Source organism: Ranitomeya variabilis, chromosome 3, assembly GCF_051348905.1.
Source record: "Ranitomeya variabilis isolate aRanVar5 chromosome 3, aRanVar5.hap1, whole genome shotgun sequence".
NCBI classification, from domain to species: Eukaryota; Metazoa; Chordata; class Amphibia; order Anura; family Dendrobatidae; genus Ranitomeya; species Ranitomeya variabilis.
The window spans coordinates 115,204,124-115,211,678 of record NC_135234.1 but is presented as its reverse complement, the minus strand read 5'-3'; the positions used below and the strand labels follow the sequence as shown (position 1 = coordinate 115,211,678).

The 7,555-nt window shown below is 42.7% G+C and overlaps 1 pseudogene; it reads right to left on the bottom strand.

Annotated features, from left to right (window-relative positions):
- Positions 1–747: 747 nt before the first annotated feature.
- LOC143817628 (general transcription factor II-I repeat domain-containing protein 2B pseudogene) lies at positions 748–2,379 on the bottom strand (annotated as a pseudogene).
- Between the last annotated feature and the right edge of the window lie 5,176 nt (positions 2,380–7,555).

The window sequence follows — 7,555 nt, the reverse complement described above, 5'->3', positions numbered from 1 at the left end:
ATGAAAGAACCTGAGATTTTCGAATCTTCAATTCTTCAGCCATTTCTGTGCAATGAAATAGGTATGTCCTCCATGAATTCTACATGGCTTAAGTGCTGAAGCTGTTGCGTTCGTTTTCGTTGGGGTATAAGGCATTTCAGCTGAGCAGTCATTTGAAGAGGCCTTATCACCGCCAAGATCTGGACCGGCAATGGTGTATATTTAATTACAAACTATCTAGGGCAGGGGTGGGCAATTAATTTTGCCATGGGGCCGCATGAGAAATTGGGATGGTTTTAGAGGGCCGGACTAATATAATTAACTGATTTTTACCCAATACTGTAGTATACATATGCTATCTTTTCATAAGCAAACAGTATGTTAAACAATGCAAAGATTTACAATACAAAGAAAATATGGAAGACATACATCATTATTTAATGATGAGATGATGAACTGCAACGAGCTTGTTAACTGTAGAAAACTGTAGAAAACTTGCTGTTGTTACAACAGTGTTGTAGATCAAGATATGTTATTTTTTTTAAAGAACGGCATCCCTTTAACTTGGTAAAGAACAGTAAATGAAACATTTCTATAACATGAGAATCTTCAATGAGAGTAATCTAGCCTGTTTTGGGCCCGAACAAGTTCAGTGAAGTTAGGTCCAATATCTGAGGTGGATATGCGAAGAACAGCACACAAGTGATCATCACTGAGAGAGGATCTGTATCTGGATTTGTTGAACTTAATCAGTGAGAATGTTTGTTCTCATACGTAGGTAGATCCAAAGAGAACCAACATCCTCTGAGCATGCCTCCTTATGTGTGGAAAGTTTTCCTCTTTGAGAGAAGAATAAAACTCCAGCAGTGATACTGATTTAAAAAGCTCTGCCAGTAGATTGTCAGACTGCAGATCAATGAGTTCTAACTGGATATCACTGGGGGCATTATCCACACAGCATGTAAAAGGAGAAGAAATCATGTGCATTTCACTCTCAACTGCTTTAAAGTCTTCAAATCTTCTGGAAAATTCATCATGTAAAGCCGCAAACATGGATGAATACTTGTCGAGGTGATCAGCTGATGGTGTGACTTCTTTCAGTGTTGGCATGTGAGTGAGAATATTGATCTTCAATTGGCTAGAAAGAAACTTCAATTTTCTCATGAAAGCTGTCACCAAGGAGAACATTTCATGTGCAAAGAGGCCTTTGCCTTGCAGCTTGGTATTCAGCTCATTCATTAGTGTAGTTACATCAATGGCAAAGGCCAGATCTGCTATCCAGTGCTTATCTGAGAACTCTGGGATGTCTTTGCCTTTCATTTGACAAAATGTCTGAATCTCAGCTCTGAGGTCCCATACTCTTTTAAGCACCTTTCCAAGGCTGAGACATCTCACAGCTGTGTGGTAGCCTATGTCACTTTCTTGCTCCTCCAACAGTGAAACAAATTGTCTGTGATTCAGTGCTCTTGCCCTGATGAAATTAACTATCTTAGTTACAACATCAACAACATGGCTGATTTTTAGCACCGACTTGCACAGCACTTCTTGATGAATAACGCAATGCAAAAATATCAATTTCTGTTCTGGGTTTATTTCATTCACTTTATCTTGCATCCGCTTCAAAAGTCCAACATTTTTCCCTGTCATATTTGGACATCCATCGGTTATAACACTTACTAATTTGTTCCATTTTAGGCCCAGTTTGTCCACGGATGCATTTACTTCGGTGAACAAATCACTCCCTTTCGTGGTACCTTTCAATGATCGCAAAGCTACCAGCTCTTCAGTCATCTCAAAGTTATTTGTTATTCCGCGAACAAAGATAAGTAACTGTGCGGTATCACGGACATCACAGCTCTCGTCCAGAGCCAGGGAAAAAAAAATAAAATGATCAACTTTGTTTTTAAGCTGAAACTCCAAATTCCCCGCAATGTCTTCTACCCGTCTTGTTACGGTTCGCCTGGAGAGGGGCACATTTGAAAACACTTCTTTTTTCTCAGGACAAATTATTGCTACAGAGTCCACCAAACATTCTTTCACAAACTCCCCATCAGAGAATGGCTTACTGTTTCTTGCTATTTTGTGGGATATTACAAAGCTTGTCCTGATGGCTGCATCCCTGGATGCGTGGAGCTTTGTAAAAAATCCTTTCTGCGTTTGCAGTTTTGATAGCAAATCTTCAGATGCCCGTGCCCGCTCGGCCTCTGTCAAGTTCTTGTATTTCTGTGCATGTTTTGTTTCGTAATGGCGATTTAAATTATAATCTTTAAACACAGCTATTTGCTCTCCACAAACTAAGCACACAGCTTTGCCTTTGGTTTCAGTAAATAAATATTTAGAAGTCCACTCCTTGTTAAAAACTCTGCATTCTCCATCAATCTTTCTTATTTTAGCAGACATATTTAAGGGCTAACAGCTTGGCTAATTCTTTTATTTTATTTATTTTGATGGGAGTCACGATTCTCTACAGAAGGAGAAAATGCAGATTTATACAATAATTATTACAAGGTTTCTTTTTTTCAAAAGGGGATGCTCAGCACTAAAAATATTAATAAAGATTATTATTATTATTACCCACAGAGGTATAAGTGAGTTTAAACAACTAAACACATTGCGACAATACCAGATAATAATCACATTCATCTTGTTCTGTGCCCTTACTGAGCAGCACTAGCTCATCTCTCCTTGCTACCTACAACACAATGACATATGGACTGCGCTGAACCCCTATATATAATAAGGCCATCTGCATGGGGCATTACAGCTGGCGGGTTCCACGATACATATGATGGGCAATGCCCCATACAGACACTTGCGCCATATACGCCACATTATGGCCCCATATACGGCTGCACAAACAGTATGGCCCCACTATATGGCTGCACAAACATTATGGCCCCATATACTGCAGCACAAACATTATGGCCCCATATACTGCAGCACAAACATTATGGCCCCATATACTGCAGCACAAACAGTATGTGCAGCCATATATGGGGGCCATACTGTTTGTGCTGCAGTATATGGGGCCATTCTGTTTGTGCAGCCGTATATGGGGGCCATACTGTTTGTGCTGCAGTATATGGGGCCATACTGTTTGTGCAGCCATATATGGGGGCCATACTGTTTTTGCTGCAGTATATGGGGCCATACTGTTTGTGCAGCCATATAGGGAGGCCATACTGTTTTTGCTGCAGTATATGGGGCCATACTGTTTATGCAGCCGTATATGGGGCCATACTGTTTGTGCTGCAGTATATGGGGCCATACTGTTTCTGCAGCCAGATATGGGGGCCATACTGTTTGTGCTGTAGTATATGGGGCAATTCTGTTTGTGCAGCCATATAGTGGGGCCATACTGTTTGTGCTGCAGTATATGGGGCCATACTGATTGTGCAGCCATATATGGGGGCCAAACAGTATGGCCCCATATACTGCAGCACAAACAGTATGGCCCCCATATATGGCTGCACAAACAGTATGGCCCCATATACTGCAGCAAAAACGGTATGGCCCCCATATATGGCTGCACAAACATTATGGCCCCATATACTGCAGCACAAACATTATGGCCCCATATACTGCAGCACAAACAGTATGTGCAGCCATATATGGGGGCCATTCTGTTTGTGCAGCCATATAGTGGGGCCATACTGTTTGTGCTGCAGTATATGGGGCCATTCTGTTTGTGCAGCCATATATGGGGGCCATACTGTTTGTGCTGCAGTATATGGGGCCATACTATTTGTGCAGCCGTATATGGGGGCCATACTGTTTGTGCTGCGGTATATGGGGCCATACTGTTTGTGCAGCCATATATGGGGGCCATACTGTTTGTGCAGCCATATATGGGGGCCATACTGTTTTTGCTGCAGTATATGGGGCCATACTGTTTATGCAGCCGTATATGGGGGCCATACTGTTTGTGCTGCAGTATATGGGGCCGTACTGTTTGTGCAGCCAGATATGGGGGCCATACTGTTTGTGCTGCAGTATATGGGGCCATACTGTTTGTGCTGCAGTATATGGGGCCATACTGTTTGTGCAGCCATATATGGGGGCCATACTGTTTGTGCTGCAGTATATGGGGCCATACTGTTTGTGCTGCAGTATATGGGGCCATAATGTTTGTGCTGCAGTATATGGGGCCCATATAGTCCTGCACAAAAATTATGGCCCACATACTGTGCTGCACAAATGTTATGGCCCCCATATAGTGGCTGCGCCCGGGGCCCCCTGGATACGCCACCTCTGATACTCACCCGGAAGGACGGACACCACCAGCCAGCAACTTTCTTCACCGCGGTGCAGCACATCCCGCGCGGCGCTGGAGTGACGTACGCACGTGACGTTCGCACGTGACGTACAGGGTCAATGCGGAGCTCTGCCTCTTGTGACCGGTGGCATAATGCTGCCTCCGGTCACAAGAATGATTGACACAGCCGGGAGCCGATGGCTCCTGATGCTGTGTCAATCACATCCTGACCCTGGAGGACTCCAGCCTGGAGGAATTGTATGCGCTGCAATGCGCAGCGTGTGGGGCCTTCACTCCAGCCGCCAGCCCTCATAAGCATCTGGCGGCTGGCCGAGCGGCTGTCAGAAATGACAGCTAGCTGGCGGGCCGTTAAAAATCATCAGGCGGGCCGGATGCGGCCCGCGGGCCGCATCTTGCCCAGGTCTGCCTTAAACCGTCAAGCAAAGCAAAGCTCTAATAAACACAACAATAAGATCAGTGTACCGGTGTTCTGTCCTGGAAAAAGTCCGTGGATAGCTCCTCACAGTACAAATAATAGACAAAGCACAATTGGAAACAGCAGCACAGAGGATTGAACTTACAGTCTAAGCTCCATGATGGGTGTGAGAAAACCGAGTCGCTCCATATACAGATGGCACCCTCAAAAAGAGACTCTCCCCTCCTGACTCTCCCCTCCTGCTGATGCCCTCCGATACTTATCCCTGTAGCTGCGCCAGCATCTTGTCACATCAGTCACTGGAATGAGTACAATACAAAGATAACCAAGCTCAGAACTGAAACAAAGCCACATATCAAACATGCAAAAGGGTTTGTGCCTTCTGCAATGGAGTTTGTGTATATTTGCAAATTATGAAGAATATGAGTGTTCATTTTTGTAACTTGTTTATAAGTTGACACATTGCCTGCTCATGCATGGCTCCAATTACAAAATTTGGCATGTCAGTGTTAAAAAAAAAAAAAATTAGATTACCTGTCTGAAAATAAGAAAGAGAACAATACGTAATTGGTCATTTGGGAATGTGCAACATTATATAGAGAAGTTGTGATTAGCAAAACCACAAATTACATAGGAAGGTCTTTGTTAAGTATCAGTACAATAAGCTTGCACATGTCGGGGTATGTGCAGTGTGTTAGACGTGTTGCATGATGTTGGATGTGGCATTAGGTACAGTGGGCAAAATCAATGCCTATAAATGAACTGTAAGTAGATATACCGTAATGGTATTCAATATAACATATGTGGGACAGATATGAGGGTAGGAAACAATACTTTTTTTGAGAAAAAAAAACAAACTTACCAATTCCAATTTGGACATCCCGTGGGATGGCGTCATACTGTTGGTTTATCTTATGGCATATATAGGTCCATGAGCGTGACACAATCCACTTCACCTTGTTGACATACCCACAGTCACTAGTGTCCCATAGTTCAGGACACTCTTGTACGAGGACCAGTTGCATCTCAACATTGATTTGCCAAGACATGTTCTGCTGTTCTCCATGGAGGCATGTATAGTTGGTCCTCAAAAGTTTACATACCCCAGCAGAATTTTTGCTTTCTTGGCCTTTTTCAGAGAATATGAATGATAAACACCAAAACTTTCTCCACTCATGGTTAGTGGTTGGGTGAAGCAATTTATTGTCAAACTACTGTGTTTTCTCTTTTTAAAATCATAATGACAACCCAAAACATCTAAATGACTGATCAAAAGTTCACATACCCTGGTGATTTTGGCCTGATAACATGTACAGAAGTTGATGCAAATGTGTTTGAGTGGCTAATAAAAAGGTAAGGAAAATTGTTCGGGGTGCAAAGAAAAACTCACAAACAACATCAGCTGAAATACAGGACTCTCTCTTGGTGTGGCTGTTTCAAGATTCACAATAAGGAGGCACTTGAAGAAAAATGGGCTGCATGGTCGAGTCGCCAGAAGAAAGCCATTACTGTGCAAATGCCACAAAGTATCTCACCTACAATATGCAAAATAACACAAGACAAGCCTCAAAACTTCTGGAACAAGATAATTTGGAGTGATGAGACCAAAATTGAAGTTTTTGGCCACAACCATAAACGTTACACTTGGAGAGAGAGGTCAACAAGGCCTATGAAGAAAGGAACAACAGTCCTAATGTAAAGCACGAAGGTGGATCTCTGATGTTTTGGGGATGTGTGAGCTACAAAGGCACAGGAAACCTGGTCAAAGTTGAAGGAAATATGAATGCAGCATGTGATCAGCAAATACTGGAGGCAAACTTGCAATCATCAGCCCGGAAGCTGTGCATGGGACATACTTGGATGTTCCAATATGACAGTGATCCAAAACACAAGGTCAAGTCGAACAGTCGTTGGCTACAGCAGAACAAAGTGAAGGTTCTGGAGTGGCCATCTCAGTCACCTGACCTCAATATCATTGAGCCATTCTGGGGAGATCTCAAGCGCAAGATTCATGCTAGACAGCCCAGGAATTTACAGGAAGTGGAGGCTTTTTGCCATGAAGAGTGTGCAGCTTTACCATCTGAGAAAATAAAGAACCTCATTCACAACTACCACAAAAAGACTTCAAGCTGTCATTGATGTTAGAGGGGCAATACACGGTATTAAGAAATGAGGTATGTGAACTTTTGATCAGGGTCATTTGGATGTTTTGGAATGTCATTAGGATTTAAAAAAAAAAAAAAGAGAAAAAACAGTGTAACAATAAATGGCTTCACCCAACCACTAACCATGAGTGGAGAAAAAGGTTTTGCCGTTATCATTCACATTCTCTGAAAAAAGGCCAAGAAAGCAAAAATTCTGCCGGGGTATGTAAACTTTTCAGCACAACTGTATGTTCTGGCCTGGGGAAAAAACAAAAACCAAAACAAACACTTTGGGAAAGGTGCCAACACTTCCTGAAGTGGTTACTTCCTCTCATGGGATGATTGAATATCCTGTGTAATTTTTCTTTGTGATTTGTATAAATCGGGCGCCATATGCATGGTCCATTTGCCATCCGTTTTTTTTTTCACACCCATAGACTTTCATTGGAAAGTCTGGTCTGATATACGTGGCCACTCGCAGCATGTTGCGATTTTTTTCTCAAGCTGAATACAGCAGAGGAAGAAAAAAAAAAATAATATGCAGATCTGCACCAACTCATTGACTAACATTGGTCAGAGTGCAATGCAATTTTTTCCCCCCACTGCACTCGTCTGTTTAATACACTAGTGTAAGCAAACCCTAAACATGACAATGGCACCCCATGAATATTGGGCATCTGTGCAGTTGCACATAAGGTATATCGGTCCTTGGGACTTAGAAAAAAGAAAAAGAAAATATAA